Source organism: Pan troglodytes, chromosome 2, assembly GCF_028858775.2.
Source record: "Pan troglodytes isolate AG18354 chromosome 2, NHGRI_mPanTro3-v2.0_pri, whole genome shotgun sequence".
NCBI classification, from domain to species: Eukaryota; Metazoa; Chordata; class Mammalia; order Primates; family Hominidae; genus Pan; species Pan troglodytes.
Window position 1 is genome coordinate 131,763,128 of NC_086015.1, and position 23,283 is coordinate 131,786,410.

Genomic DNA, 23,283 nt, shown 5'->3' on the forward strand with positions numbered 1-23,283 from the left:
ATTCAAAACTAAGCATCAATCCCAATGAGAGATGGCCTATTTCTGATTCACTCTTGCTTGGTTTTTAATAACAGTTCTATTGAGATATGATTCACACACTATACAATTCACCCATTCAAAGTGCAAAATTCAGTGGTGCTTAATATATTCATGGATTTATGCAAGCATTTCTAAATCAATTTTAGAATGTTTTCATAGCTCAAAAAAAAATTCACATCCTTTAACTATCACCCCTCTTATCACCCCCATATGCCCTACCTCTAAGCAACCACTAATCTACTTTCTGTCCCTATAATTTGCCTATTCTAGACATTCAATAAAAATGGGATTATATTCTTTTTGTGACTAGCTCTTTTTGTGGTCTTTCTGTGACTAGCTCTTTCACTTAGCATAATGTTTTCAAGTTTTATCCAAGTAGTAACATGCGCCAGTATTCCTTTCTCTTTATGACTGAATAATATTCTAGTCTATGGCTATATCACATTTTATTTACCCATTTATCAGTTGATGGACATTTGGGTTGTTTCTACCTTTTGGATATTATGAATAGTGCTTCTATGAACATTTGTGTACAAGTTTTAATGTAAACATGTGTTTCCACTTCTCTTGGGTAGATACCCAAGAGTAAAATTTCTAAGTCATAGGGTAACTCCACGCTTGACCATTTGAAGAACTGCCAGACTGTTTTCTAAAGTGACTGTACCATTTTATATTCCCACCAGCACTGTATGAGGGTCCCAATTTCTCCATATCCTCATCAACACTTGTTATTTGACTTTTTATTATAGCTATCCTAGTGGATGTGAATCAATGTGTCCTGGTTTTGATTTGCATTTCCCTGATAACTAATGATGTTGATCATTTTTTCACATGTTTATTGGACATTGGTATAGCTTCTTTGGAGAAATGCCATTTTGAAATGGCCAAAGGACTTGAATTTGTTTATTTGGTTTTTGTTTTTGTTTTTGTTTTTGTTCTTGTTTTGTTTTTGTTCTTGTTCTTGTTTTTTGAGACGGAGTCTCACCCTGTCGCCCAGGCTGGAGTGCAGTGGTGCGATCTTGGCTCACTGCAACCTCCACCTCCCAGGTTCAAGAAATTTCTGCCTCAGGCTCCCAAGTTGCTGAGATTACAGGTGCCCACCACCATGCCTGGCTAATTTTTGTATTTTTAGTAGAGATGGGGTTTCACCGTCTTGGCTAGGCTGATCTTGAACTCCTGACCTCGTGATATACCCTCATTGGCCTCCCAAAGTGCTGGGATTACAGGCATGAGCCACCACGCCCAGCTGTTTATTTGGTTTTTTAAAAAATTATTGAGTTGTAAGATTTTTAAAAATATTTTTAGATACAAGTCCTTTATCAGATACATAATTTGAAAATATTTTATTCCATTCTGTGGGTTGTCTTTTCACTTTCTTGATGGTATCTTTTGAAGCATAAAAGTTTTTAATTTCGACAAATTTCTAATTTTTCTATTTATTTCTTTTGTTGCTTATGCTTTTGGTGTTCAGTCTAAGAATCATTGCCAAATCTGAGGTCTTGAAGATTTACTCCTATATTTCTTCTAATAGTTTTATAGTTTTAGGTCTATTTTTTTCTTTGACAGCTTTAGGGTACAAGCGGATTTTGGTTATATAGATAAACTGTATGGAAGTGAATATTTAGGTCTTTGATCCATTTTGAGTCAATTTTTTATATGGTGTAAGGTAAGGGTCCAACTTCTTTCCTTTGCATATGTCTACCCAGTTGTCCCAGTACCACTGGTTGAAAAAACTATTCTTTCCCCTTCTTAGCAACATTGTGAAAAATCAGTTTGCCACCAATTCATGGGTTTAATTCTAGATTTTTATTCTATTCCATTGGTCTTTCTGGCTATCCTTATGCTAGTACCACACTGTCTTGATTACTGTTGCTTTGTAGTACTTTTTTTCTTTTTTTTTTTAGATGGAGTCTCACTCTCTCACCAGGCTGGAGTGCAGTGGCATGATCTCGGCTCACTGCAACCTCCACCTCCTGGGTTGGAGCAATTTTCCTGACTCAGCCTCCCAAGTAGCTGGAACTACAGGTGTGCGCCACCATGCCCAGCTAATTTTTGTATTTTTAGTAGAGACGGAGTTTCACTGGGTTGGCCAGGATGGTCTCGATCTCTTGACCTCGTGATTCACCTGCCTCGGCCTCCCAAAGTGCTGGGATTACATGTGTAAGCCACCACACCCGGCCTGTAGAGAGTTTTAAAATCAGGACGTGTAAGTCCTCCTACTTTGTTCTTCTTTTTAAGAATTGTTTTTGGCTATTCTTGATCCCCCATAATTCCATATGAATCTTAGAACCAGATTTTCTATTTTACCATTAAAAGAATTCAGCTGTGATTCTGACAGAGATTTTGTTGAATCTGTAGATCAATTTGGGGAATATTGTCATTTTAACAATATTAAGACTTCTGATCCATGCATATGGGATGTTCTTCCATTTATTTCTATTTCCTCTTTTTTTTTTTTTTTTTTTTGAGATGTAGCTTCGCTCTTGTTGCCCAGGCTGGAGTGCAATGGCTCAATCTCGGCTGACTGCAACCTCTGTCTCTTGGGTTCAAGTAATTCTCCTGCCTCAGCCTCCCAAGCAGCTGAGATTATAGGCATGCACCACCATGCCTGGCTAATTATTTCTATTTTCTTTAGATTGCTTAATAAAAATGTTTTGTAGTTTTCAGATTATATGTTTTACACTTCTTTAGTTAAGTTTATCACTAAGGATTTTAGGTTTTTGGTGCTATTTGCTATTGAATTGTTTTCTTACTTTCATTTTTAGATCGTTCATTGCAAGTGTGTAGAAATACAATTGACTTTTACATATTGATCTTGTATTTTGCAACCATGCTTAATTCATTTATTAGCTCTAATATTTTCTCTAGTGAGTTACTTAGGATTTTCTGTCTATAATATTATGTCTTCTGTGAATAGAGATAATTTTACTTCTTTCTTATCAATATGAATCCATTATATTTCTTTTAATTGACCAACTAGCCTGCTAGAACCTCTATCTAGTATAATGTTGAATAGAAGTGGCAAGAGTGGGTATCCTTGCCTTGTGTCTGATCCTAGAGAAAAAGTATCCAGTCTTTCATGATTCAGTATGATGTTAGCAGTATGTGTTTTGTAGATGTCCTTTATCAGGTTGAGGAAGTTCCCTTCTACTACAGGTTTGATGAATGTTTTTATTATGAAATGTTGTTGGATTTTGTCAAATGCTTTTTTCTGCATCTATTGAGATGATCATTTGGTTTTGTCCTTCATTCTGTTGATATGGTGTATTGCACTGATTGATTTTTAAATGTTGACTAACCTTACATTCTTGAATAAATCCCCCTTGGTTATAGTGTATAATTTGTTATATATGTTGCTGGATTGAGTCTGCCAGTATTTTGTGTAGGAGTTTTGCATTCATAATCATGAGATATTGGTCTGTAGTTTTCTTCTCGTGTAATTTTTTTGTCTGATTTTGGTATCAGTGTACTGCTGGCATCATAGAAAGAGTTGGGAATTGTTCTCTCATCTTCTTTTTTTTTGGAGAAAAAGTTGTGAAATTCTTTAAATTTTTGGTAGAATTCACCAGAAGTCATCTGGCCATGAGTTTCTCTTTGGGAGTAGTTCTGTTGTTGTTTACTAACTCAATCTCTTTGCTTGTTACAGGTCTATTCAGATTGTTTGTTTCTTCTTGAATTAGTTTTGGTAGTTTGTGCCTTTCTAGGAATTTGCCCACTTCATCTAGGTTACCTAATTTTATTAGCATATAATTGATCACAGTTTTCATTTATAATCATTTTTATTTCTGTAAGGTCAGTAGTAACATTCCCTCATTCATTCCTGATTCTAAATATTGAGTCTTTTCTGTCTTTTACTTATTCAGTCCAGCTAAAAGTCTATTTTACATGACATTAGTATAGCCAATCCAGCCCTCTTGTGTTTGCTGTTTGCATAATATATCCTTTTCCAATTCTTTTTTTCAGTCTATTTGTATCTGTAACTCCAAATTGTGGCTCCTTTAGACAATGTATAGTTGGGTCTTGTTTGTTTTTCCCGTGTGACAATCTCTGACTTTTGACTAGATTGTTTAATCCATTTACATATAATGTTATTATTGATATAATCGGATCTACTTCTGCTATTTTACTTTTTTTTCTCTGTCTACTGTCTTTTTTGTTCCTCTATTCCTACTTTACTCCTTCCCTTTGCATTAAATATTTTCTAATTTAGCCTTTAAATTTATGTAATGTTATTTTCAATATATTCTTTTGAGGTATTTCCTTAGTGGTTGATCTAGGGCTTACCATCAACTTCAGATTTTTACTAACTTAACTCCAATGAGATGTTACTCGTAATAGCTCTATTCACTTTTCCCCCTTTTTTACAGTATTATTGTTATTTTTATATATTACATTTATGAATGCTATAAACCCAACATTACAGTGTTATAATTATTACTTTACATAACTTCAGGTCTCAAAGAAGCTGTGAGGAGAAAAGAGAGCAACTATGTATTTATAGTTTTTATTATATTAGCCATGTTATTTATCATTCCTTGTTCTCTTAAAAAAACAATTGAAGTTCTGCTTTGGTACTTTTCCTGGACTATGCCCTCTTTACCTCTTTCTCAGACTAATCTCAATCTGTATCCTTTCCCTGTGATAAACTGTAACTGTGAATTTAACAGCTTTTAGTGAGTTCTGTGAGTCTTTCCAGTGAACTGTCAAAACTTGGGGACCCCCCAAACTTGCAATTAATATTAAAAGTAAGGGCAGTCTCATGTGGACTGTGTCCCCTCTGACTTCGCACTTGGCCTAAACTGCACAAATAATTCCCAAGGTTAGTGTTTGAAACTTGTTCTAACTCCCAAGAGGGCCCCTCCCAGCTGTCTCTTCCTCATTTCTATTCAGCAAAGTAGCCAGCTTGCAGTTTAGCCTGTTTCTCCACTGAATATAGCAACATCCCCCTCATGGCCTTTCACCACAACCTCCACTGATTTTCAGAGTGCTCTTAGGCTTGAATTTCTCCAAACTCTGTTGCATATAAAGTCAGTTCCTTTGGGGAGAGATTTGGAGTTTTCTATTTTATGGCTTGCTTCTCTCTCTGGGCAAAATCTCTGAGCCACGGTTCTGGTAATTGGGGCAGGAACAATGGCATGCTCTCCTCTCAGTGACACCCCAGTTTTAGGAGCTGAGCACTCAGTGGAGAGGGGGAGGCAGCAGCCCCAGGTCTCCTCAGCTTACCTTTCCCAGTGTGGATCCTTCATCCCACAGGACAGGGGGTGAGCAGTAGGGGCCCCAGGATTCTCGGTGGTTCTGTGCCCTATACTGAGCCTTTGTCCTACAAGTTGGGGGGTGCTGGGCAGAAGGAAGCCTCCACTTCGGAGATGCACTTGCCCGGAATTTAGCCTCAGCAACAGGTAGCTGTGGGCAGAATGAGAAAAATCTGAAGATCTGCCCCTCCCAGGAGGATAACCCTTCAACAGAAAGCTGCAGGGTGGCGGGGGAAGGAGTCCTGTGTCCTTGACTATACTAACACGATGCAGGGTTTCACTATCTCACTGAGCTGGGAGCAGTGGGAAAGAGGGTCTTGGTTCAAATACCACAGACTGAGTTTTAGGAGATTTGCTTGAATAAATATTTCTTCATTTGCCATATGTTCTTAGGACCATTTCCAGAGTGATTGTTTTAGAATAACTTTTTACCAGTTTTGATTGCGCTGGGTCCATAGAGCTCCTCACGCTGTCAGGCCAGAAGTACAAACTTGCTTCCAGGGTGTAGTGCCCTTTGGGGTCTGAACCTGGGGATTTTATCAAGGCCCCTGCTTCTGGGCAGTTTCTGACTTCCATTTCTTATCTTCTCAGGACAATGAATCTGTCAAGAGTTCAGTTTACGGCCCAGGGGAATTGGCTCACGCCTGTAATCCCAGCACTTTGGGAGGCCCAGGCAGGCTGATCACTTGAGGTCAGGAGTTCAAGACCAGCCTGGCCAACATGGTGAAACCCCGTCTCTACTGAAAAAATTAAAAAATTAGCCAAGCATGGTGGTGCATGCCTGTAACCCCAGCTACTTGGGAAGCTGAGGCAGGAGAATTACTTGAACTCAGGAGGCGAAGGTTGCAGTGAGCCAAGATCATGCCACTGCACTCCAGCCTGGATGCAGAGCCAAACTGTCTCAAAAAAAAAAAAAAAAAAGAGTTCGGTTTACTTCTTAACTTTTCAGCCTTTCAGAATCAGCCTTGAGAGGGAAATGGTACCAAATGCCAGACTCCCATCTGCCAGACACCCATCTCTGGGTGTCCCTTCTATCCTTAGTGGCTGATCTAGGGCTTACCATCAACTTCAGATCTCACTCTGTTGCCAGGCTGGAGTGCAGTGGCACCATCTTGGCTCACTGCAACCTCCGCCTCCTGAGTTCAAGCAATTCTCCTGCCTCAGTCTCCCGGGTAGCTGGGACTACACAGATTTTTACTAACTTAACTCCAATTATCTTAGCCCTGCAATCTCTCATTGCTATAGTAGCTCTTCAAAGAGATTTTAAAAAATATTTAGTCCAGATTTTCTAGTTATTCTCAAAGGAAGGGTTGGTCTGGAAAACTTAATCTGCCATTGATGGAGGCAGGAACTGAAGTGGCTAACAGTGAAGAAGGAGAGGAAGATGAGCAGAAGAAACACTTAGGAGGTGAAACCAAGAGACCCTACTGATTGATTGGATACAGGAAAAAGAAAGATAACAGGATGATGTGAAGATTTTTATCTGATAGCTTCATAGTTGGTGGGACCCTTCACAGAGACAGGGACCCGGGAAGAGGAAGCAAGCATGATGAGAAGGAGAGATCATGAGTTCAACTCTGGGTATTCCAAATTTGAGATGCCTGTGTGGCATTACACTGTTCAGGAAATGATGCAGTATCGAGGTCTGAAGTACAGGAGAGGAGCCTACACTTCAGACCAAGATTTGAAAATTATCAACAAAGAGGTAAAGACTGAAGCCACAGGATGGACAAGAGTGGGCTGAGAGAGAAGAGGAACCAGGGAAGATCATTGGAAAACACTGATTTTGAGGTGATAGAAGAGACAGTTGGCCTCAGAGAAGGAGTGGGCATGAAATCAGGAGGAATTTAGGAGAGTACAACCAGTAGAAGAAATCAAAGGAGAAGGGTGGGATCCACACATCGAGTGCTTCAGGTGGCCCAAGCAGAGGAGAGGAGTACCTTCCAGAGAAGTTTCAATGGCAGTGGGAGCAGAATCCAGGTGGCCAAGGCTGAGGGAGTGGGCAGGCAGTTAAAGAAGCAGAAGACAGGAGTGTAGACAACTCTATTCAGAAGTTCCTAAGAGGAGTCTGCAGGAGATCTCTATTCTGCTAAGCCGTCTACCTTAAGTGTGCTGCATTTCTGCAGCCTACACTGGTTGTCTTGGCTTTCCCACCTCCCCCTCAAGCTCTTGAAAGAATTCCATGGGGATGGATTAATTGTTGAATCTAGTAATTTCTCCTTTTGCCTCAATCTATTTGTCCACTCAGCATCATCAAACACCATTAACCACCCATCTCTACCTCTGGTCCAAGATAACACTGTGGTAATTTTTAAACATAGATGCAAATTCCTTGACACTATCTCCCTTTGATCCCTCCCCTTGAGTCTGGACAGGTTTTTGATCATTTCTATCATGGTGGTGGAAATTATGCTATGTGACATTCAAGGCTAGGTCATAAAGGTCATGCAGCTTCTGCCTTGCATGATGCATTCCAATTCATTTGTACTGTTGCATGTACCAATAGCTCTATCCCTTTTATTGCTGTATAGTGTTCCATTGCATGGATAAATCACAATGTGTTCATCCATTCATCAGTTGACAGGAAATTGTGTTGCTTTCAGTCTTGGGCAGTATGAATAAAGCATCTCTAACTGTTCTCATATAGGTCTTTGTGTGGACATACGTTTTCATTTGGAATTTGCCCTCTCTTCTCTCTCCTTTTCCCCATCCTGCTGCCTGACATGCAGATATGATGGCAGAACTCTAGCTGCCATCTTGAGCCATGGGATGAAGACCTTCATCTAGGATGGCAGAGTGTTGAGCTGGGAAAAGCCTGGGTCCCTAGCACTGTGCAAATCCACAGCAGCCGTGGATTGTCCACCTATGGACTTCTCAAAAATAAGAAATACATTCTCATCTTATTTAAACCACCATTATTTTGAGATTGTCTACTACTTGCAGAAAATCTAATTTTAACTTACCATTGTGAAAACTCCTTTTGGGGAGATGGTATAAGCTTAAGTTACATGGAGTCAGTTTGCATTGCTTGCAAACAAGAACCCCAATTGAAAGCTTTCCTGTGATGTTAGAGAAGATGCACATCTTCTTCGTCAGATGTGGTCTTGTCTGTTCTTGGCAAATAGATCCAAAGCAGTCAATTCATGACCATGAACATGCTGAGGATTGTAAGAGGAAGATGAATGGCACCTGGCCCCATCTGTGGGTCCATTCCTGCTGGCATTTGTGAGCCACTAACCTATCCAAACTTGGAGCTGCCCAATCCTCTGGGCTTCATGTTACGTGAGAAAATAATTATCATTGACAAAGACTTATAGTTGATCATCTATTACATGCAATGGACAGAAACCAATGAACACATTCCCTCTCCTAACACCTTCTCATAGCACTCAAGGACTTTACCATCCGAGTCCCCCACCTTTGCAGCTTCATGTTGGCTTCTATATTTGTCCACTTTCCTGACTACAAAGTTCTTTCATGTACTTTGTCCCATGAAATTCTCCCAAGATCCCTCTCGCTTAGGATTTTTTTTAATCCCCATTTTACGGGTGGGGAAATCAAGGCAAGGCAAAGTTAAGACTCAACCAAGATGCCCCAACTAGTAAGTGGCAGAGCCTCTGCTCGCTTCACCTAGGCCTGTTAACACCACATCTTGAGTTCTAGTCACGACTCTAAGCTGCCTTTCTCATGAACCTATGCCCCTAATATAGGCTTTATTTTTGCCCCCTACACTGTGCCTATCCTCAAACATTGCCGAGAAAAGCCCTTTTCTCATCTCCACTTTCACAAATCTCCTCTATCCTGAATTCAGTGTAGGCTCAAACATCACTTCAAAAATAAGACAGTACCAGATGTTCTTGGCCTCAGTGATTGGATCGTTGGTGATCACAAGACACACACTAGACCAATTAGAGTAAATTCTGGAACTTTTGCTGGAATCACTGGAAAATTTAAAAGTCCTTTTTTCCCACAAAGTAGCTCAACTGGAGGGACAAGAGCCTGAGAGTACTGGGGACTTCTGTGCCACCTTGTAAGAAGCCCACGTAGAGGAAAGTAGAGGCGGTAATGGAGAGAGACTGGTTTTATTGTCTCTGTCTAGTGCCTTATAATTCCCAGTTACATCAGCCATACCAACCTGTTTTTGCCTGTGTATTTGGGTTGCAATTCTGTCATTTGAAGTCAATAGTTCAGACTAACAAAAGCCCCTAATTTACAACACCTTCCCTGGTTCATTTAGTTTTTTTTTTTCAACAAATGGTATGAAGCATTTATCATGCACCAAGTGCTAGCCATGGTCTATTAAACAGATACAGTCTCTGATTTCCTCAGATTCACAGCCTCATGGGGAAGATAGACATCAACCAAGAGGAAGCACAAATTAACGTATAATGAGGCAAAGTGGAAAGTGTTCTGAAGTGGCCATTCCATGCAAGTACCTGGGGAACCTGCGCTAAATTGGAAGCAGAGGCAAGGCCACATCCTGGCCTTGATCCAGGATCTGGCCAGATCCCAGGCACATTGGAGGGGCATATTTAGTATTCTGAGCTTCATCCTAAGAGCCATGAGAAGTACTGCTGTGGGAAGATGTTTTTAAAATTATCAATTTTTTGCCCAAAGACTTCCTTCAAGCCCTCTTTTACCTCCTCCCCTATTCAGGTCATCAGGTCATTTCTGTACTCATTGCCTCAGGGAGGGACACGTCAAAGCAAGAAGCGGAGGGAAAAAATGAGTCTCTTCATGGCTTTGGCTTATTCCCTCCTCAAGAAGCAGTCTGCTGAGGAGCAGCCCAGGGCTGGCAGGGCAGCTCTTCTCCACAAGAGTATCTGTCTAGCCCCTGGTGGCGCAATGATCACCTCCATGTTTGCCCTCCAGCCCAGGGGAAGGAGAATGAGGACTCCAGAGGAAACAGCTTATTGGGGCTCATCACTTCTCCTGGAATCTTATTGGCCCAAGCTTAATCACATGACCACACTGATTACAAAGAGGCTGGGAAACGTGGTCACTAGCTGGGTGGCCATGTACATAACTAAAATTTGGAGTGTCTTATTACTTGTTAATATTTTTTGTTGAGGTATAATTCACTTACCATAAATTCACCTTAAAAACTTCTGTGATTCAATCATTTTGAATATATCCAGATTTTGCAACCATCACTCCTATCTAATACCACTGTTCTAATTTCAGAATATTTTTATCACCCCATAAAGAATCTCTGTGCCCCTTAGCAGTCACTCCTCACTCACCCTATCCCGCAACCTCTGGAAAGCTCTCATCTACATTCTGTCTCTATGGGTTTGCCTTTGCTGGACATTTCATGTAAATGCGATTATACTTGCAGCCTTCTGTGTCTGACTTCTTTCACATAACATATTTTATGGTTTATCTATGGCATAGCATACATCAGTGCTTCACTCTTGACTCCTTTTTTTTTTTCAGTAACAATGTTGGCATGGCTGTTTTTGTTTCTGCCCAGCCCCAGCCTGGTCCTCACCATCTCCTTCCACCTGCCCATTAACTCCTGAAAGTTCCTCCATGAGGAGATCCACAAGGACCTGCTAGTGATGGGTGCGTACGAGATCTCCAACAAGTCTGGGGGTGCTGGCAGCCTGCACAACCACCTCAAGGTCACAGATTCTGCTGGCCACATTCTCTACTCCAAAGAGGATGCAACCAAAGGGAAATTTGCCTTTATGCTGGAAGATGATGACATGTTTGAAGTGTGATTTGAGAGCAAGGAAATAGGGTGGATACCTGATCGATTCGTAATCCTAGACATGAAGCATGGAGTAGAGGCATAAAAGAAATTACAAGGAGATTATAAAAGTCGAGAAGCTTAAACCATTATAGATGGAGCTGCAATGCCTAGAAGACCTGTCAGAATCTATTGTTAATGATTTTGCTACGTGAAGAAGAGAGAGGAGATGTGTAGTACTAATGAATCAACAAACACTTGAGCCCTGTACTTCAGTGTCTCTTTAATGTTCTGCTTCATTGGACTAGCCACCTGGCAGGTTTTCTACCTGTGTTGCTTCTTCAAGGCCAAGATGTCGATTGAGTAATGAACGAAGTGCACTCTCCTCCCACCTTGTGTCTCAGGCAGCAGAACATCACTGGGCATCCTACCGAAAGCACCATCAAAATGCACTGGAGCCCTCTTGCCAGAACTGATCTCTTGGTGGGGGAGGACATGGGTACCACCTACCCAACAAGTCAATGAGAGATTTCTTTTTAGCTGGTAGTATTTGGACTTGTTTTGCAACAATAGGACCAGTATTAGAGTCACCTATGACCAAAAATAAGGGTTACCAAATAATGCCAAAGCCAGGATTTGTGCTGGGTTTCCTTGTGCGATCTGTTTGAACCAGGTTTTCTTTCCTTCTCCCGCTTTCTCGGCAGCTTGAGTTTCCACTCTAGTTCTTTTATCCAGATTGGTATGGCCATGTTGAACTTGTTTCCTTCTGGTTGTCTTCTTTGGGTTTCCTTGTGAAAACACCCTTAACTTTCCTTTTGCCTTTAGCTGAAATGTTTACATAGCTTCTGGTGATATCTTCTCATAATTTTATGTCTCTTAAAAGGTTGACGGATGTGACACTTCAAAAAGTGAGCTTTGAACTGAAGATAACTCTTAAAGAAAATATCATTTTAGACAATTAAAATATTTATGCTCCAAAAAGATATAATTTACATATCACTTTTTCACTGTTTTTATGGCTAAATAAAATTACATGGCATCAACATTCCATACTTTGCCCATCCATTCATCAGTTGGTGGACATTTGGATTGTTTATATCCTTTAGCTATTAGGAATAATGCTGCTTTGAACATAATGTAAGTTTTTGTTTGAACATTTGTTTTCAGTTCTCTTGGATATATACCTAGGAGCAGAAGATGGGTCATATGGTAGCTTCATGTTTAACTTTTCGAGAAACTGCCTACTTGTTTCCAAAATGGCTGCACCACCTCACATTCCCCAGAAGCAATGCAAGAGGGTTCCAATGCTTCAACATCCTCGCCATTGCTATCGTCCATCTTTATTACAGCCACCCTAGTGGATGTAAAGTGGTGTCTCACTGTGGCTTTGATGTGCATTTTCTGATGCACATCATTTTACTGATGCTGAGCATTATTTCATGTGTTTGTTGCCACTTGTCTATCTTCTTTGGAGAAATGCCCATTGAAGTCTTTTGTCCATTTAAAAAATTGGATTATTTGTCTTTTTATTGTTGAGTTTAAGGAGTTCTTTATATATTCTAGACACTAGACCTTCATCAGAGATATGACTTGCAAATATTTTCTCCCATTCCGCGGCTTGTCTTTTCATTTTATTGATAGTGTTTTTGAAACACGAAGTTTTAAATATTGATGAAGTACAATTTATCTGGCTTTCCTCCCCTTTGGTTGCTTGTGCTTTTGGTGTCATATCTACGAATGCTTGCCTAGCTCAGAGATTTGTGCCTATGCTTTTTTCTAAGCAGCAGTGATCCAATCAAAGCCACATTGCAAAAAAGACCCGCATCTGACTGTGGTGTGGCCAGTAAATGGAGAGGGCAAAGGAGCAGGTATGGGGAGGTCAGTGAGGACACTGTGGCAGTGGTCAGGGAAACAGACAGACAGATGATGGCAGCTTGGTCCAGAGTGGTGGCAGTAGGAATGGAGAGAATTGGGCAGATTTCTGAATTATTAAGGAAGACAAACCCCAGAACTGAGTCTTCCATCTCCACCGTCCACCCACGTTACTCCTCCTCAGTCTCCTAACACACTTTTTTTAAAAAGAAAAAACTACTGAGGTGTATTTTACATGTCATAAAACTCATCCATTTCAAGTATAGAATTCAACAACTTGTGGTAACAAATACAATATGTGGCCTTTTGTGACTGGCTTCTTTCAATTAGCTTAATGTTTTCAAGGTTCATCATGTTGGAGCATGTAAATGGGCTTCATTCTTTTTCATAGCTGCATGATGTTTCATTATGCCACATACTGTTTATCCATTCATCAGTTGATGAGCATTTGGGTTGTTTCTACTCTTTGACTATTATGAATAATGCTGCTAAGAACATTAATGTACAAGTTTCTGTGTGGACATATGCTTTCATTTCTCTTATTTTCATTTTATTCCACCTAGGAGTGGAATTGCTGGGTTGTATGGTAGTGTTATGTTTAACTGTTTGAGAAACCACCAAATTACTTTTGTTTTCTTTTTAAGATGAGGTCTCGCTATGTTGCCCAGGCTGGTCTTGAACTCCTGGCCTCAAGCAATCCTCCCACCTCAGCATCCCAAAGCGCTGGGATTACAGGCGTGAGGCATGCCACCATTACACACCTGGCCGGCCACCAAATTATTTTCCAAAGCAGCTACACCACCTTACATTCCCACCAGCAATGTATGAGCATTCCCATCTCTCTACACCCTCGACAGTAATTTTGGTCTGTCTAATTTACTATAGCCATTCTAGTGGGTAAGAACTCACACACACTTCTGCTTCTTCTTGGCAATGCATCCACGTGGAGCCATGCTGGGGCTTTCCAGGACTGGCTGAATTTCACCTCCACTTGTAGAAAGAAGGGACATATCTGGCAATACTGTAGCCCCAGAGCTTGGTCCAGGGCCTAGAGCTAAGGATGCACCCCTGAATGGCTCCTGGATGGATAATGGGCTGGGTGAGGGAGGTACATGGTGAGGGGGATACTGGATTCAGTGCAATTGGAGCTCAGTGATATCTGAGAAGTCTGGGGGCTGGGAGGGGAGATGAGCATATCTAAGGACACCACCCACCGTATGATACGGTATAGAAGAGGCAGGGTAGCCTGTGTAGAAAATCAGCTCCCAGCCTCCTGCTTGGACCTTACCCTCAAGGAATGCAGAACCCCCTGTGTATCCCTTTCTCCTCCTGATATAGTTTAGATATTTATCCCCACCAAATCTTCATGTTGAATTGTAATCCCAGTGTTGGAGATGGGGCCTGGTGGGAGGAGTTTTGGTCATGGGGGTGGACCCCTCATGGCTTGGTGCTGTCCTCACTGTAGTAAGTTCTCACGAGATCTAATTGTTTAGGTGTGTGCCACCTACCCCCTCCCACTCTCTCTCTCTTTTGCTCCTGCTTTTGCTATATGAGGTACCTGATCCTGCTTCACCTTCCACCATGACTGTAAGCTTCTTGAGGCCTCCCCAGAAGCCAAGCAGATGCCAGCACCATGCTTGTACAGCCTGCAGAACCATGAACCAATTAAACCTCTTTTCTTTATAAATTACCCAGTCTCAGGTATTTCTTTATAACAATGCAAGAAAAGCTGAATATACCTCCCCACTGGAGCACTAGCCCCAGACCTGTCACAAGTCAGATGTCACATATGCTTATAGAGACAAGAAAGAGGACATGGAAGTCCCAGAGGGGCTGCAGCTAGTATCCTGGCAAGGGTTGAGCTCTGGAATTGGGATGTCTGGTTTGCCCCCCTCATCTTCTTGGGGCTAGGTGAGCTCCTTGGTATCCCTAGTTGGCATTCCCAATTGGAATCTGCAGACTCACATTGCCTGGATTTTTCCTGGGCTATTTCATGTGATCCAGACCCTGGGAGTGCTTCCTCTCTCAAGAAGCTCCTTTCATGCCCTGATACAAATTCCTCAGGTCTCAACCCAACACAGAAACCCACCTCAAAGCGACTTAAGCAAAACAGGTAATACATTGGCTCATGAGACTGAACAACCATGACCCACAAGGCTGGTGTGGGGGCTCAAAAGGTGGCTTCAGGAACGAGGCTGTGTCCATTTCTTTGTTCTTGTTTCCTCCATATGTCTTGACCCACCCCACAATGGCCACAGCATCTCCATCCTTACCTCTTCCTAGCTGAGCAATCCCAGCACAGAAAGAGTAACTTTTCTCAGCACTTCTAAAAGGAATACCATGCCTGAGTCTCTTGGGCCTGGCTTGGGGGCAATGTCACAAGGTAATTCCTCAGGGATTCCAGCCTCCCCTTTATTCAAGGGATACCTGGTCTGTGAACTGGCTTTGGTCTGGGAACTGGATAAGGGACTGTGACTCCCTATTATGGCAATTCAATTCAGGGCTCTAGTCACCTGACCTAAAGAACCTTTTTTGTTGGTGTTTAGACAGATCAAATTATATGACTTCTGCTTCTGGTCATGATGGTATAACAGGGAGTAGACTTACCCTCCCATCTTAAACAACTAAACAAAACAAAATATGCAAAACAATGGTTTTCAGATTTTACCAACAGTGCAGGATGATGATCTCTGAGGGAATGAAAACAAATGAGGTGAGCCCCATCGCTGTGCTGTCTCATCTCTGAAGGGAGTTTCAGGCTCCAGTGCTGGGAGGGAGGCTTAAACAGATTCTTGTGGTCTCCCTGATTTACAGAGACAGTGTTCAGAAGACAAGGTAGACAGAATTAACAAGGCAGAGTACCAGAAAGAGAGCTGAAGAGAGGGGGTAGGTGGTACTGAAATTCTGCACAGGGCTCTCCTTGGTTAGTCAGTGGAATACTGATCATTGCATGTATGTGAAGAAACTTGTGAGGCTAGGTAAAGAACCACTGAAAAGTAGCAGACAGAACAATCCCTAGGGTTGACACAAGGCCAGGAAGTGTTCATGTTCCCACTGGCCAGAATGGAACTCAACAATGGGGCCAAATTCATCCTAGATTAAAGGCTATTCTGGGTCAATGCTTAAAAGCAAGTCACAAAAGAATCAAACTCTATCCCAGAACAAAGCACAAACAGACAAAATCCAGCACCCAGGATCAAAACACTTATAAAGTCTGCTATTCAATCAAAAATCATCAGACATGCAAAGAAACAGGAAAATATAAGGAGAAAAATTAATCAATAGAAACAGATCAACAAATGACACAAATGATAGAATTATTAGATTATGGCATTAAGACAACTATTATAAAAATACTCAACATGTTCAAGAAGGGAGAAGAAAACATGAACATGATGAAAAGAGAAATTGAACATATAAAAAAGTCAAAAATTAAGCTTCTACAAATAAAAACTACAATGGATGGGATTAACAGCATATTAGACATTGCAGAAGAAAAATAAAGCAGAAAAAAAGGAAAAACAAAGAACAGATGGCATAGAAAGAAACTAGCAATATGCTAGATTTAAATTCAGCCATATCAATCATCACAGTAAATGTAAATGTTCTAACATTCTAACTAAAAGGCACAGATTATCAGATCAAAAAAAAATTTTTTTTTTGAGATAGAGTTTTGCTCTTGTTGCCCAGGCTGGAGTGCAATGGTGCGATCTCGGCTCTCTGCAACCTCTGCCTCCCGGGTTCAAGAGATTCTCCTGCCTCAACCTCCCGAGTAGCTGAAATTACAGGCATCCACCGTCATGCCTGGCTAATTTTTTTGTATTTTTAGTACAGATGGGGTTTCACCATGTTGGCCAGGCTGGTCTCAAACTCCTGACCTCAGGTGATCCACCTGCCTCGGCCCCCCAGAGTGCTGGGATTACGGACGTGAGCCACTGTGCACAACCAAATTTTTTTAAAATAAGACCTAACTATGTGCTGTCTACAAGAAATCCATTTTAAATATAAAAGCTACAGATAGGTTAAAAATTTTTAAGTGGAGTGTAAATATATATATATTTCATGTGTATATATTATTATATATTATATATATTTTATAATACATAAATATATAATATATTTCATTATATATTCTTTCATATATTATATATTCCATATATAATATGCATATTCATATATTCCATATATAATATGCATATTCATATATACCATATATAATATGCATATTCATATATACCATATATAATATGCATATTCATATATTCCATATATAATATGCATATTCATATATACCATATATAATATGCATATTCATATATACCATATATAATATGCATATTCATATATACCATATATAATATGCATATTCATATATGATATGCATATTCATATATACCATATATGATATGCATATTCATATATACCATATATGAATATGCATATCATATATACCATATATGATATGCATATCATATATAGTATATATGAATATGCATATCATATATGGTATATATGATATGCATATTCCATATATAATATATATTCCATATTATATATATTCTATATTGTATATATTTCATATATATAATATATATATTCCATATATATAATACACACACACATACCATGAAGTTACTCTTTTTGAAAAGCTGGGATGCTATACTAATATCATATAAAATAGATTTCAGGACAAGAACTATTGCCAGGAATAAAGAGGGACATTCCATAATGATAAAGAGTTACTTGGTCAAGAAAACATAAAAATCCTAAATATTAATGCACCTAATAACATGACTTCAAAATACATGAAGCAAAAACTAAAAGGAAAAATAGACAAATCCACAGTTATGGCTGGAGATTTCGACACATCTTCTCAATAACTGACAGAACAAGCAGACAGAAAATCAATAAACTTATAGAACAGAGGTCTGAAAACAGATTAGCCTTGTTTTTGTAAATAAAGTTTTATTGGAAAACAACCACAAACACTTTTTTATATACTGTTGGTGACTGCCTTCATGCTATAATGGCAGAGTTCAGTAGTTGAGTTGCAACAGAGATGGTATGGCCTCCACTGACAAAAATATTTATAATCTTATAATCTGGCTCTTTAAAAAAAGTTTGCCAATCTTTTTTTTTTTTTTTTGAGACAGAGTCTCGCACTGTCACCCAGGTGTGAGTGCCGTGGCGCAATCTCGGCCCACTGCAACCTCTGCCTGCCAGGTTCAAGCGATTCTCCTGCCTCAGCCTCCTGAATAGCTGGGATTACAAGTATGCGCCACCATTTCCAGCTGATTTTTGTATTTTTAGTAGAAACAGGGTTTTACCATGTTGGTCAGGGTGGTCTCGAACTCCTGACCTCAGGTGATTCACCTGCCTTGGCCTCCCAAAATGCTGGGATTACAGGCATGAGCCACCACACCCAGCCTGCCAATCTCTGATATAGAAGACATGAACAACATCATCAAACAACTTAACCTAATTACTGTTTATAGAACACTCCATCCAACATCTGAATACATATCTTTCAAGTACACAGAAAGCGTTGGCCAAAACAGACTGTATTCTGCACCATAATGGAAGTGTCAATATATTTTAAAGGGTGAAAATCATACTAAATGTCTCTTCTGACAACAATAGAATTAAATTGGAAGTCAATCCCCAACTAAATAACACACTTCTAAATAATCCATGAGTTAGCCAGGCGCCGTGGCTCACACCTGTAATCCCAGCACTTTGGGAGGCCAAGGCGGGCAGATCATGAGGTCAGGAGATCGAGACCATCCTGGTTAACACGGTGAAACCCCGTCTCTACTAAAAATACAAAAAATTAGCCGGACGTGGTGGCGGGCGCCTGTAGTCCCAGCTACTCAGGAGGCTGAGGCAGGAGAATGGTGTGAACCTGGGAGGCGGAGCTTGCAGTGAGCCGAGATTGCACCACTGCACTCCAGCCTGGGCGACAGAGCGAGACTCCATCTCAAAAAAAAAAAAAATTAAATAAGTAAATAAATAAATAAATAAAAATAACCCATGAGTCGAAGAAAAAAAACTGCAAATGAAATTAGAAAACATTGGAACAAATGCAAATGAAAACATGGCATAGCAAATTGTGAGGCATGCAGATCAGGTCAGACTTTCGTAGGCTGACATGTACTGAGTTCAAGGACATCATGATCAATTAGACACCACCGAAGATCTCTCTGGGCCAAGCCATCCTGATTATTGCTCCGACCCACCTTATCTCTGGCAGTATGGGGCTACCTCCCGTACTCTCCTGCTTCCTCGAATCAGTTAACTTCCCCAAAACTTAGTGGCTTAAACACTAACCTTTCGTTTTGCTCGCAGTTCTGTGGAGCAGCTGAACAGTTCTTGTGTTCTGGGTAACCTGGACTGATTCCTGCTGAGCTCTTTCATGTGCCTATAGACAGCTGGTGGCTGAACAAGCCAGGATAACCTCACTCGCATATCTGGCAATTGGCTGGCTGTTGGCCAGAGTGCAGTGGCACTGGACACACATGCCTCTCATCGTCCAGCAGTCCAGCCAGACTTCACTGGGGCTAGGCTCCAGGGGCAGAAGGAAAGGAAAGAGCAAGCAAGCCCCAATGCACAAGGTCTTTCCAAGCCTTGCCCTGCATCACCTTTCCTACTGTTCCATTTTTCCAAAGCAGGTCACACGTCCAAACCCAGAGACAAGGTGTGGAGCAATAGACTCTACCTGGGAAGAGCTGCAGAGTGCGGTGGATGAGAGGAGAAGTATTCATGGCCATTGTTACAATTTATTCAGGGAGCTCATTTCAATGGGGACATCTCCCACTATCATCGCTGGCCTGCAAAGAATAGTCATGGCACAGCCTTTCAAGATGCCCATGCTTCCCTCACCAATGTGTTACCCAAAGCTTTGGTCCAGAAAACGTCCTCTGAACTCCTCACCCCAGGGATCATGGTTAGGTGGTAGATGAGTATTTGACTGCTCAAATCTCAATAACTTCCAGAGCCCTAGCTGTGAGGGAGTCCAGAAAAGGTACTTTGTATCCTTCCAGCCTCTGCAGTACAGGAAGGACCCCAAAAGATGGTGACATGGATGCTGAGCACCAGTCCAACATGTCTGCCCACGCTCAGGAGCTTCATGAGGAGGGAGGTGAGCCCTGCAGCAACAGGGAAGGAGACAGGCAGGAGTTCCCTGTTGCCTGCTCCTATCTAGAGGCCTCAAACTCCAGCTAATTTAAGCCATGTCAGCAGGGACCTCCCACGTGCTGACTCCGGCCAGCCATGACTAAGGTCCAAATCAGTCTCAACAGGAGCAAGGCGGCCCCCATGCTGGCCAGACCCCTCCCGACACACACTGTGCAGACCCAGAGCCTACAATAATCACAATTGTCACCAGCCCCACCATGTGCCAGGGACAGTGCTCTGCAGCGAGAGAGACCATCTTGTTTAATCCTCAAAACCACCAGGGGCAGGGAGGGGCAGTTCCATTCCAACGGGGATAAAAAGCAATGCTCAGAGAGGTGACATCACTTACCAACATCACCTATAATAGTGACTGAGCTGGGGTTTGAATACAGATCTAAATGACAAGGAAACCTTCCCGCTGGGTTGCACAGCTGCTCTGCCTGTCATCTTCCAATCTCACTGGTTGTCAAGGGAGGACCACTCTGCCCTGCTCCCTAGGCACCCAAGGTGTTCTCTGCCCTTCACTTCACTCCACACCATGGAGAGCTGCCCCCAAGCCTGTACCTGGGTCTCTGAGGAGGTCTTACCCAGACCATGTCCTGCTGCCCACAAACATGTCACTGGCTAAGAGGGATGCATTCTTCCCTCCAATCCTAGAGGAAAAACAAGTGTGTGATCACTTGAAAGATGACCCTGTATTTCCAACTGGATGTCCCTGGAGTCGGCTGTATTAGTGTGGGGGATGCCAGCTGCCCTGATTCTATTTCCCCTTCCCTGAAGAACAGGCTTTTCCTAAGGGAAATTCCTTAGGATATTTTATGAGGATTGGCATCACCTCTCACAGAGGCACCAGAGTTCAACCTGTGGCCTATGCAGGGACAATCGCAGTCATTGTGATTATTTCAGGGATGGGCATATGACCCAGTTTGAGCCAGTAGTCTGCCAGTCTGGTGATTTTTTTCTGGCCCAAATGGAAAGGGGAAGTTTTCTTTCCACTGGAATTATTGAGCTGATTAATTATGAGCCTGAAGCCTTTGGGAACTATCCTGTTGGCACAAGGAGACAGTCTCCAGAGAAATAAGCCAACCCAGAAGCCCTAGAGCCAGCCATTCCTGAAGCTGGTAGAGCTTTGAAGTACATAGACCAACAATTTCTCTTTTATCCTGAAGGTGAGTTGGGTTTCTGTCATATGCATTCAAGTGGAACCCTGACTCCACTTTTACAATTTATTGTACCCAACAGGATTACGTTTTGCAAGGCATAAACTGTGCCCATTTCTCATCGAGTAAGAAATAAAATCCTCCAAACCCAACCCATCACGTCAGTCATCCTGCTGTCTCCCTGCCAGGCCTGTCCATTCACCTCCTTATCTGAACACCCTCCCACCCCACACACAATGTAGCAGTTCCTCAGTAGCCGAGGCCACCCCTCCCTCCTTCCTTGACACCCACAGTCTGGCCCTCTGGTCCATCCTCCCTCCAAGATGGCCCAGGACTCCCCACAGGGGACACAGGCTCCAGGAGTGAGGCTGAGCAGAACAGCCTCAGGCTGATGGTCTTTGTGGACCATGCACCCTATCAGGAAAAAAACAGGGAAGCACCTCCATAATCATTTCTTTATAAATGACATACTTTGCAACACCATTTGCATTTTATGTCTTAATAAAGCTGCATTAATTTCTTCTTTTAGATGAACGTTTAAATAGAAAGTCTCCTGTTTTCTTGCTTTTCATGCCCTATTGTTTCTATTTTCTTGTCTTTCACACTCTGTGGTGACCGCAGGGTCCGTCTGGTGGGGGTGGGGCCGTGGCTGGACTCTCCTTCCCGCCCCCAGGTTGTTTTCCAAACTTTCAGTATCGTGAGTAGAAGGAGGGGCCCTGCCTGGGGAGGGCCGTGTGAATCACCCCATGGAAATACTGGCGCCCTGGGCTGGGGGCAGGGTGGGCCTGGTTTCCAGGAAGGGCTTGGGCAGGAAGCCAGGCAGGAAGAGGCTGGGGAGTTTCTGGAAAGGCAGCGCGGAGGGGCCTGGGGAGGCCAGTGGACCTCTCGGGGCAGGGCACTGGCCTCCCCTCTCACAGATGGGGAATCCTTGGCACTTCCTGGCACATGCCAGGGCATGGGGGTGGGGGCAGGAGGCCAGGGAAGGAGGTGGTGGCCGATCCTCAGCAGGTCTCTAGGGTGGGTGGCCGTGGACAAAGAGGGGAGGGTGGGATGGACTTGGAGGAGGTGCCCTAGGGGCTCCTTTGAGCCTGGCCACAGCACCTACAGCCTGTGCTTGGGGCTGAGGGTCCCATTGTATGACCTGTAGTTTCAGCCAGAAGGATACTTGGAATAAGAGGGGACAAAGGAGGGGGCAGTTTAAAGCGGTTGCTGAGCAGAGAATCCCGCTGATGGATGGGGACGATGCTGCTCCATGGGGGGCCCTCTCTCAGACTTCTGTAGCCCCCATGGCATTTAGCCAAGAGAGGCTCCCTCCCCACACAAGTTAACTTACAGGACAGAAATCCAGAATGCAAGTGGGATAAGCAGGGTAGAAGTGTTTCTCTCTCAAGGCGGAGTGGTTGATTCACTCATTCATCCACTCGTCTGTGCACGCATTTGCTCCAAAAACACTGCTAAGCTCCAGGCTGCCCACTCCTCATTCATGAAGGTCCTGCCACCTTCAGATCCTGTGCCCCATCCCACAGTGACTGGCCTAGGGTAGAAATGTCATCCCAGCTGGCCCAACTGGGGCAAATATCAGGATTCTGGCAGGCAATACCTGGACAAAGATTTACACCTGGGAGAACGAGGGACCTAAAGCAGCTGGAGGCCACTTGTCACCCTGCAGGAAGAACTGTACCGAGAGTGGATCCAATGGAGAAGGGAGCAGACCCAACAGGTGGGGAGATACTGGCTCCTTGGATGCTGTTTGAGGCGCCTGGATTCACCTGCACCTGAAGCAAAGTGCTACACCCAGAAAACAATGTCCACTGAAGCCAGTTTGAAGCTGGTGCTCTGTTGTCTACAACCCAAGAATGCTAGCTGACAGGGATGAGTTGAGGGTGCGTGGGCACAGAGCACCACCAGGACCGGGTGAGTGAGAAGGAGAGCGGGGCAAGCCGCGGAGGGGGTGGGGGAGGGCACTGGCCCCACTGCAGGGGCAGCCTCCACCCTACCCCCACAGCCCCTTCCTCCATCTCACCAGGACCCAACTCGCTGACATCATCACGGTGGGAAACAGGAACTCCTCGACCTCAGGCCAAAAGATCCATCT

At 42.7% G+C, this 23,283-nt stretch overlaps 1 pseudogene; it reads left to right on the forward strand.

Moving 5' to 3' along the window:
• LOC101058734 (transmembrane emp24 domain-containing protein 10-like) overlaps window positions 1–14,523 on the forward strand; it is a 53,766-nt pseudogene extending 39,243 nt beyond the window's left edge.
• The last annotated feature ends 8,760 nt before the right edge of the window (window positions 14,524–23,283 follow it).